An 11,270-nucleotide genomic window follows, 5' to 3' on the forward strand; every position below is an offset into this window, starting at 1 on the left:
TTGTCCCGGTCCTGCAAGGAAAACCACTTGGTTATCTCACTGACATTTTGTGGGTATAGCTTCCTGGTCCTATAGAAAGGACATATTTAAAAAGCAAATGTTCTGGGTGTCTGGCTATTACATTTTTTCTTCTCCTCTAAGAAAGAAATACAATTTAAAAGTTGGTGAGTTGAAGAAGGAGAACAAAAACAGGCATGTTAATGTGGACAAGGTAAAACCCAGAAGTTTCAATCCTATACAAAGAACTATAGGTAACCAAGGAATGATGAGGAATTGGAGAAACAGTCTTCCCCAGGAAGATTACACCAACCAACTGGTTATCCAATAGCAAATTGTCAGCTCTGAAGACATACATACAAGTAATATGATATACATTACATAGGATGGGCTTATGTAGATAGGTGTATATGTAACAATGTGTGTGTCCGTGTAAAGGAATGTAAAACATGAATTTGAAGTTAGGGTGAAAAATAGAAATATTATTTTAAATTGAAATTAAAGATCATGAGAATATAAGAATTAGTGATGAATATCTCAGAAATAAATGATGGAATTTGTTCAGAACTAACATGTATTAGTTGTACCTTTGAATAAAATGAACTTGCTAAATCTCAACCAAATGATACATAAGCATGCACAGAGAAAGGTGAATGATGACCAAGAAAGGAGGTGGTCAAATTGAAGGATAAAGGGAAGCAATGAGAAATGAAGGTGTCAATCACCTATTTTGATTCTGAAGTCGCTTACAACAGCAGCAACCTAAAAATCAAGCAGCTAAAAGAAGGAAGACATTGGTTGAGAATTAAGTTTCAAATTATTGTTTATGGGACCTCTGGCCTATCCTATGTTTCTTTCCTGGGAAGCAGATGAAACAAAATCTGGAGTGAAAGGACAGTGTCACACTTGTGAAGGAACGGAGTTCTGTATCAGAAGAAGCATGTAAGTGGGGCAAGTCCTCAGGCCACAGAGCAGGTGGTGCTGTAGCCTGTCAGATGTAGGTTGATGACTCAGTCACTGGTGAGAAGCTGTTCTGTGAAGAGAGGGACGGAAGTCATCTTAGCTCTTGCACTTGAGCCAGGAGCTGAGGGAGCTGACAGAAGGCTGGAGGCTGCCTGCTGACCTTCCTCCCCGGATTGCAAAGAGCAGCCAAGTCTTCAAACCACCTTCCGCGCATCACCGCCCGTCCAGAGCTGCAATTCTGAAATTAATATTCAGTTCCAACATTACTAATTTTCATTGTTCATCATTTTTTAATGTCTGCTTGGCAAGTAAGGAACAACATAGACATGGCACATACTGGAAACACTGCAGTAGCACTTTCTAAAAATGTGTTTTAAAGACTCATATAAATAAAACAAAAAGGACTAACACCAAGTGAAAAAAAATAGAGAAGGTAAACACTATGGAAAAGGAAGTATAAAACATTCAAGAATTTTTTACTAAATTCTAAATTAAAAAAAAAAACAAATGAAAGAAACAAATATTAAGCTTAACTGGGTTGCTAGGCTTAGTAACCAGTTTTGCTAAGTTTAAAGTATTTAAACTTATTTGTAAAATTTACAATAATCTCAAGAGTCTAAAAGAAGAGGGTTCTTTTACATTCTCATTTTTGAGGGCAATTTAGATAAAACATTATTGAAGAATATTTGGCAATATTATACCAAATGAAAGAAAAGCTTTTGTTATGAACAGCGTTTATATTTTCCTGCATTTGTCTGAGTGACATCCTTATCAATGAGGATAGAATTTTAGCTCATTTGATATAGCCCTTGCTTAGCACATATGAAGTCTGAGTTTTAATCATAAATGCAGCATGTTGGCTCAGCATAAATCCCAGCACCAGGGTGGTAGATGCAAGGGACAAGAGCTTGTCCTGGTTACATAGTGAGTTTTAAGTTACCATCCTAAAATCCTAGGAATTATGCTGTCCAAAATAATCTAAATTGTCTTTCAATGAGAACCATGTTTAATTATGATATGTTCAAATAAGTAAATATTATAATTGCACTAAATAACTTAAAAGAATGATATTCATAGACCCTATCATAGAAAATAACCTAAAAATTCTAGTGCTATTTGAAGATATGAAAGTACAATTAGGAACACAGAACATAATCATGTATGCATAAACTGTTATGCTACATATACATCTCTGTGTGCACATGACCTGCAGGCATACATTGAACACCAGTGATGCATTCTGTGAACATTAAAATTTAGATAAATATCTAAAGTTATTTTTCATAATCTCTTCTTACTAGTGGCAGATAACTGAGCACAGAAAGAATGTATTAGATGATTTATAAATTTCGTAGCATTTTTCTATTTTTATAAACACATTACTATTATAGATGTATACACATGTCAGATTTTGAAAGTTCCTGTGGTAGGCAGCTTCTTAGCCAGCTCATAGTCATTTCTACTTCCTAGGATTCATGTCCTCATGAAAGCCAGCATGGTACCAGGACCTATCCCTTTGATCATAATAAGCAAAACATGGCAGACCTAATGGGATACAAATGTCAAATTAGATTTTTCAAATTTGTTTCTTAGATTTTTTTTCTGGCTCTACTTTGTTCCTTTTGAGTCAAGGACCTGTGGGATCCTTTTTACTTGACAGCTAGTATGAAGTCCTCAGCTAAACAGCCACAGGGATCTGAATCTTGCCAAAGAAGCAGCCATGTGTAACTACTTGGCAGGTGCCTCATTCTTGAGTCTGTCTCCTTCTGGATGGCATATCCTGGAAAGAGACCAAATTTGCAAATATGTGATGGGCTCAGAAGCAGAGGACTCAGCTTGCCAGCACAGATCGCTGACACATATAAACTGTTAGACAGTGAATGTATGTTATGGGAAGCCACTCAATTTTGAGAGAATTAATTATGTATCCATAGAAATGTAATGCAGGCCATGCATTTACAGTTAATAATTGGACAGTCACAAATGTCACCATGGTAAAAGTATACCCCTAGAGTATTCATTCATATGTAACCACATTTTAATAAAATTAATAATGCAGTTATGATATTGGAGATATTATTGAAACATTAAAAAGTGACATTACTTTCTAGATACCAACATGTATTCCCTTTTGTAGCACGAATCTTAAAAGTTCTTATTAATAAAAGCAAACCTGGAGCCAGTGTACTGGGGTCTACACTGGAAGATCAGAGAAGCAGAACAAGCCACAGTCACTTCACCTCGCCAATTCCTCAGTTGATCCTGTTTCCTCAGACTGGAAGTCTGTGTCCTCATATCCAAATGGACCTCAGCTGAACTGCTTCTCAAAGCCTGAAAGCTTAACCAGCTTTAGTTCCTGGTCCTCACTCCTTATATACCTTTCTGCTCCTGCCATCACTTCCTAGGATTAAAGGCTCTTGTTACCATGCCTGGCTGTTTCCAGTGTGGCTTTGAACTCACAGAAATCCAAATGGATCTCTGCCTTTGGAATGCTACGACTAAAGGTGTGTATGGGCCACCATTTTCTGGCCTCTATATCTAGTGGCTGTTCTGTTCTCTGACACCACATAAGTTTATCAGGGTGCACAATATTTTGGGGAACACAAAATCACCACACCCTTTATAGTATTATTTAAATATGTTATTCAATAATATTGAATAGTATTATTAATGTATGCATTCATGATAGTAAATTTTAAAGAAATGATTTAGGTCAGTCATTTTCGTAAAAGTGGTCATTAAAAGTGGACATCGTCTATAGGGTCATGCTAAAAATTTGAACATTATGTATACCTAAGTAAACAGATTTAGAAGTGTTACCAGTAAGGTATGTTATAATAAATTCTCCACATGAATGTGTTGCCCAAAACACACTAAAATTTTCCTTCATCCACAGGTATCGTAATGCCCAATTTATTCTATTAAATTGATTCAGTGGCAAGTTTAGAAATTCTAATCTGACTTTATTTCCATGTCTAAGGCTAAACAAGAGTAGCTGGATAGCTGAGACATTTGTTTTTCACTACTTAAGTAAATTAAACATTCATAACTAATATATTAAAATAATGATAGATATAGGATTTATCATATTCAGGATTGGCCACCTTTTCATGGCAGCTGGATTACAGGAATCTTATAAATGAATCCTGATAATATCAGTCTGTTGCTGTACGAAGTTTGGCTGAGAAGCAGCATCCAGTGGGTTATGGGCAAGTGTATGATCATCAAAGAGAGAACTTTTGGATGAGCATTTCCAAAGACAGTCTGACACAGAGTTGTTATAACAAAGGGTGTGTGTTGTTCCCTTAGTGCAATATTTCAGCACTGTCATGATACAATTGCTTTCCTTTTATTTTAAATAGTTCCTAGGACACTTGCCACAGAAACTGTAAATTTCAGAGAACAGAGTATATTCCTCTAATTTGCTAAGAATTGCCAGAGTGATTGAACCAATATTTACTTCATAAACACTTGATTTTATAAAAGGTGAATATGTATGGTAATAATTACCTGGGCAGAGGATCACTTTTCTCATCTATTTTCTTTTATTATTTTATCTACTAAAACCAAGTATGTCTATTCCCAAACTCAGAGACTCAATAACAATAATGCATGTGTTTACAGTTTCAAAATGAAGCAATAAGATTTGTTCTTGAAGACTCAAGAAATGTATGTGTGCTTCTACTTTACAATCTTTTACTTCCCTAAAATAAAGAGCCTTTGTTTTTCTCTTAATTTTTGGAACATTTCATTTTTTTTTTCTTTTTAAGAGATTTTCTATTCGTTTTACATATCAACCACGGATCCCCCTCTCCTCCCTCCTCCCACACCCCAGCCTTCTCCTCCAACCCAACCCCCATTCCTGTTTCCTCCAAGGCAAGGTCTCCCATGGGGAGTCAGCAGAGCCTGGTATATTCACTTGAGGCAGGTCCAAGCCCCTCCTCTCTGCACCAAGGCTGAGCATTTGGAGTATTTCATTATTAATCTATGCTCTGAAGTATTGCAAATGATGTTCCTTTAGTATACTTGACTTAAGGCAAAAAGGATCTGACTAAATCTGTCCATCGGACCAAAAATACAAATATTCCTTCCTTCTGTCCTTTCTTCAGTCCCCAGCCTACCTTTATTTCCTCCTATCTTTGTGTGTTTTTGTGGTTTTACTTTCACTATTTATATCATGTGTGTGTGTGCATGTATATATATGTGTGTGTGTGTGTGTGTGTGTGTGTGTGTGTGTGTGTGTGTGTGTGTATTTGGACAGGAAATCCCTAGGAATTAATGTTACAAGAAACATATGCATTTAATCATTTCTGTTACATTTTTCATTTATTTAATATTAAAAAGAGATGAAAATAATCGGTATTGAAGAAAGTATAAGTGTATTTTTGGTTAATGGACACATACATTATCAGAGAATTGATAAGTGATGCTTTGCCTTATTCCATCAAGGAGGCTGTAGTCACCAAAATGAATTCTTAGAAGATTGACTTATGCTATGATTGTTAAATGAACTTTTATGCACTAAAATGTTTTAATATTTAAAGTTTCTGTTTCATTTCCTGAAATTTTTCAAAACTTAAGACAAATCTTTTGCCTAAGTCAGACTAATGAGAGCACTCTATGATATTCTCTTCAAGAAAAGTTATATGAAATTATAAATATTTCCTGTAAAAAGGGAGAGCATGATCAAGTTTCCAAACATGTAATTCTCCATGACTTGTTCATTAATGGTGCTGGCAAACTGTCAGAAAAACAGCACCTCACTTTCCATTACTGACTTTTCACTCTATCAACAAATCTTCATTTAGATTCAAAGTTTGATAGCTAGGTGCATCCCATAAATCCTCTGTAAGCAAGAAAAGCTGGAGCAGGTATTCTCTTAATCCACTGCTTTACTAAACAAAGCAAAGAAGAAAAGTTGATATGTATGCATAGTTAGCCAAGGTATAAGATGTAGGGATGCCTCAATCGCATTACTAATTTTGAATTAACATCACACATCTTATAAAATATGAAGTGATATGTATTGTTATGTTTTAATTATGCCTATATGTGCGGGAAGTCTGTTCACATATACATGCATGTACACATCAAGTCCAGAAGAGGATGATAAATCCCCTGGAGCTTTAGTAACAGGGAGTTGTAGACCAGCTGCAGTGGATGCTAGGAACCAAACTTGGTCCTCTGCAACAGCAACATGCATTTTTAACTATTGAGGCATGATCTATACAAAAAAATATAATTTTGTAAGAAGAACTATGTAAAGCAATGTTCCAAGAAGACATAGTGTGAATAAGTGCAAGAAGAATGGTCAAACATCAGCTATTGTTAGTGTTCTCATCCTACGTAATCATTTCAGCATCTGTCCTTCTAGATAACAGATATGGCAGAGTGCAGTAAGTAATATTTTTCTATGATGTCTTAAATACAAATGTATTTTCTAAAGTTTCATTGATGTGAACTAAGTTTCTCCTCCCTTAGTTAATTTTTATACTTTCATTATACTTACCATAAATACCTACATACAGATTCATGTATAAATATATTTTGTCCATTATATGTAACTTATGAAAACATCTGTGTGAGATACTAACATGTAGACATGTCTATAAAAGTACCTACATCCTTACATATTTGCATATAGATAGACATATATAAGAAAATTATACAAAAACCATAATATTGAGGAGAGAACACCCAGATATACATAAATACATATAGACATTTACATAATGTGTAACATTTCTTCACACTTTATTGGTCAACGTGGCATATCATCATGGATGAGATTCAAAGTTAGTTAGGTCTAATATATTTAAATAGAAATATATGTACACCTCAAAATTTAAATCACTTGAGCTTGCTTTACAAATTATATTGACTTTAGTATATGCTTGACTCTTATCAAAAAAAGCAAAATTTGCTAACTTCATTAAGCAAAATTAAAGGAGAAATGGCCTAAAACATTCTAAACCAACACAAAGCTTTAAAAAATGTATCAAAACTAAAAGGAATAGTACAACATGATTGTATAAAGGATCCTTAATTTATGTAAATTGCTGGGGGTTTTTTGAAAATGCTCTTTAGAAGATTCTCCTGGAAGAATATGTCATGTATCTATGAAAACTAATATATGTTATCTCTAAGTAGAAAACTGTGTTATTTTTGTGTTATTTCCATTCATATAGAAATAAGGGCTTCTGGGATATATCCTCTTTCTATGCTGACGTCTTTTCTCTAAAGAAAATCCTACATGAAGTGTTATTTATTTTCTTTCTTCTCCCATCTCTTCTCTTCTTATTTGTATTTCCCTCAAGTATAAAAATAGTATATGTGCATTGGAAAGTGGAGAAAGTCTACTTTAAGACAGACTAATATAGAAAATAGATTATGTTTCCCTCTAGTTTACTGTAGGAAAAAGTAGACTGAAAGCAGATTAAATAAAAGCCACAGAGAACAGGAAATAGAAGTCAAAAATAGAATCTAGGGCCAGAATTGAAAGCTTTAGAGACTCTAAAACAGAAAAGCACCTTAAAGGTATTTATTTGCTCAGAATACATTGGAGAGAAATCACAAGCCAGACCATCTAGGGATCTGCTTTTTTTTTTTTTTTGCTCAGTCTAGTCTCATTGCTGGCAATGGGCAAATATACACAGTTACCTGAAAACCTCCTAGGAACAGTGAGGTATCTAAGAAAATCTGGTTAGGAAGTAGCATGGCAGAAAAAATGGAAGGATATGAAAAATTTAGCAACAGTGATAAATGCCTACTGCATTGGCTATGTCAGTTATGATTTGGACCATGGATATAGTACAATGAATTTATTAATATAGATCATAAATATACAACTGTGGAAACTAATGGCTATATGTATATATGTGTGTATGTATGTATGAATATATATGAATATATGAATATATACATATATGTATATTCCTGCAGTTCAGGCATCTAGGCACAAATCATCCCCAGAAAACAGATATAGAGCCCTGGGACTGGAGCTATTAGTGATCTAGATTCTATATGTTAAAAGGGAAACCAAATTTGTTGGTTCTAATTGCTTATTTTATGTGAAGATATGATTTAGCAACAACAACAGAGATAATCTAGAAAATAATCCATCAGAGATGTTATTCCAGTAAATACATGGCAACTGCTCAGTGTTCTTAGACATCACATAAGTGTAAATATAAAAGATCATGAAATATTATCTCACCACAACTAGATTGATACCAAAAATTATATGAGTAATGCAGGATAAGAGATTGTACCACTGATTTCATTATTATATTTTTCTACATAACTGAATAAAAATTCATTGTGTATGTACCACAGTGCGTATGTATGCATTTATACATAAGTATATGCATATATATATATATATATATAAATGTGGAATGTCTGCTTTTTTTAGAAATATAGGAAGTTATATTTAAAAAGTCATATTTATTTATAATTGTTACATTGGATTTAAAAATAACACATGTACTAAGATACTCTACAACTATTATTTAGTAATCTTTGATAATGTTTTATGAAACTGGCAATGAAATAAGATGGATGAAGAATAATTTCCTGTATGTGATCACTCTCTGAGAGAAGTACAGTTAGTGGATATTTTTGGTATATGTAAAGAAAAGTCTAAATGAGAAATTATAGTTTTTACATATGCATTTGATTTGTAAAATAGTTTAATATACCATGAGTCAGTCAGTGTATTGTTTTATGAGAATAAACAAAAATAATTATACATCTTACCACTCAGAAAATTCAAAATCTAACAAAATTTTCATAGTAAATGCATTTAGATTTTCTTATCTTAATTTCATGATTAAATATTAGATATTTGAATATTCCCAACTGTCCTACCAATGACATCTTTGATTTTTAATTGCAGCTTTAAAATTTAATTTTAAATATGTTACTTGTCTTGCTTATAATCTCAATCTCTGACAGAAATGCTATTAACAAGGTATACGAAGAGCTGAGAAGTATTAGTAATTTTTTTATGTGTTCATTGTTGACATTACTATAGTAAGATAATTTGATGGAGTGTTTTTTTAAGTGGGGGAGAGATAACGTCTTAGAATGAGTAAGACTGCCTAGCAATGTCTCAGCAGAGTAATAACAAATTGTCATTATTTATAGAAAGTTTCCCAACAGAAACATACAAAAAAGCAGCATGTAGTCTTGATAGCTGTCAGTTTTGTTTGCATATTTACTTCAAATTATATTTTAAGAAAAAATATGTCAGCAAATTTCACAAAAAGAATCATAAAAGATAAGTGATTTAAAGGTGGTATAGTTTTAACTAAGCTCACAAGTGATTATATGAGACGTTATGGAATTGAGAGGGCTATTTTGTCTGACCTTAGGAGAAACGATTCCAGAAGAGTGCATAGAACATGCAGTAGCTGTCAGCTTCCTCTGAAACTTGATAGGCCCTTAGTGAAATCCACAGAGATAAAGCAACCTAGAACTTCTGACTGTTAATATTACAAAAAACAAACAAACAAAAAGAAAACACTTTGTTGTGAGTGAAAACTATTTCAGTGTACTCCTGATGGTTGCTTAACTGATGTAAATATTAGAAATTTAAGTTTTGCTTACCTCTTAAGCTCATTTGTTGAATTTGGTCCTTTGATGCTATGTCTATAGGAGGTAAGAACATTGGAAGTCATTTAGAATTAAACGTTCCCAGGAAGGAAATCACACTTGAAATGTTAAAATTCCTGTAAAAATTATGAGAAAATTGTGTGTTTCCCACTTTGGTCTATATGAATTTTCAATGAATAGTGACTAGTCTATAGTCTGCAGATGTTTGTCAATAGTTCTAGACCTTTCTGTTACACAGATCTCAGAAATCTAGAATCTGGATTCTAGAATTACAAAAACCAAAAATTTGTTGTTGCCTTTTTCTTAGAGTTCCATTTCTGTAATAAATCACCATGATCAAAAGCAACTTGACCCGTCAGAATTGCTAAGATCAAAAACACTGAAGACAACTTATGCTGGAGAGAATGCAGAGCAAGGGGAACTGAACTCTCCTCTACTGTTGGTGGGAATCCAAGCTTGTACAGCCACTTTGGAAATCAATATGGTGCTTTCTTGGGAATTGGGAATCAGTCTCCCCAAAGACCCAGCTATACCACTCTTGGGCATATACCCAAGGAATGTTCCATTATACCACAAGGGCGCATGCTCAGCTATGTTCATATGAGCATTGTTTGTAATAGCCAGAACCAGGAAACAACCTAGATGCCCTTCAACTGAAGAATGGATAAATAAAATGTGGTACATATATACAATGGTACTCAGCAGAGAAAAACAATGACATCATGAGGTTTGAAGGCAAATGGATGGATCTAGAAAAAAATCATCCTGGAGTGAGGTCACCCAGTCTCTGAAAGACAAAACATGGTATGTACTCACTCATAGGAAGATACTAGATGTAAAACAAAGGATGAATAGACTGCTACTCCAGGGAGGCTACCTAGAAAACAGGACCCTAAGAAAGACACATTGATCGTCCAGTGACAGAGAAATGGATGAGATCTACATGAGCAAACTGGACATGAGTGGGGATAATGAAGGGCAAGGGTTAAGGGAAAGAGAGCTCAGGGGAGCGGGAGATCCCAGCTGGATCAAGAACAGAGAGGGAGAACAAGGAAAAAGAGACCATGATAAATGAAGATCCCATGGGAATAGGAAGAAGCAAAGTGCTAGAGAGGTCCACAGAAATCCACAAACATACCTCCACAATAGATTACTGGCAATGAGCGAGAGACAGCCCCAACTGATCTACTCTGGTGATGGGATGGCCAAACACCCTAACTGTCGTTCTAGAAATCTCAACCAACGACTGATGGAAGTGGATGCAGAGTTCCATTGCCAGGCCCCAGGTGGAGCTCTGGGAGTCCAATTGACGAGAAAGAGGAGGGACTGTAGGAGGGAGAATTGTTGAGACCAAGATTGGAAAAAACACAGGGACGAATACCCAAACTAGTGGAAACACATGAACTCTGAACCAATGGCTGAGGAGCCCCCAACTGGATCAGGCCCTCTGGATAAGTGACACAGTTGATTAGCTTGAACTGTTTGGGAAGCACCCAGGCAGTGGGACCGGGACCTGTCCTTAGTGCATGAGCTGGCAGTTTGGAACCTGGGGCTTATACAGGGACACTTTGCTCAGCCTGGGAGGATGGGACTGGACCTGCCTGGACTGAATCTACCAGGTTGAGCTGAATCCCCAGGGGAGTCCTTGCCCTAGAGGAGAAGGGAATGGGGGGTGGGCTGAAGGGAGGGCGGAG

The 11,270-nt window shown here is 35.2% G+C and overlaps 1 long non-coding RNA gene across 1 annotated transcript; it reads right to left on the reverse strand.

The window, feature by feature from the left end:
- Positions 1–802: 802 nt before the first annotated feature.
- Positions 803–10,707, reverse strand: LOC121822727 (uncharacterized). Its single transcript, XR_006063924.2, has 2 exons — positions 9,571–10,707; positions 803–1,198 (listed from the first exon to the last, which is right to left on the reverse strand). It is a non-coding gene; the product is annotated as an uncharacterized LOC121822727 (long non-coding RNA).
- Between the last annotated feature and the right edge of the window lie 563 nt (positions 10,708–11,270).

The sequence above is a fragment of the Peromyscus maniculatus genome, chromosome 15, assembly GCF_049852395.1.
Source record: "Peromyscus maniculatus bairdii isolate BWxNUB_F1_BW_parent chromosome 15, HU_Pman_BW_mat_3.1, whole genome shotgun sequence".
NCBI lineage: Eukaryota > Metazoa > Chordata > Mammalia > Rodentia > Cricetidae > Peromyscus > Peromyscus maniculatus.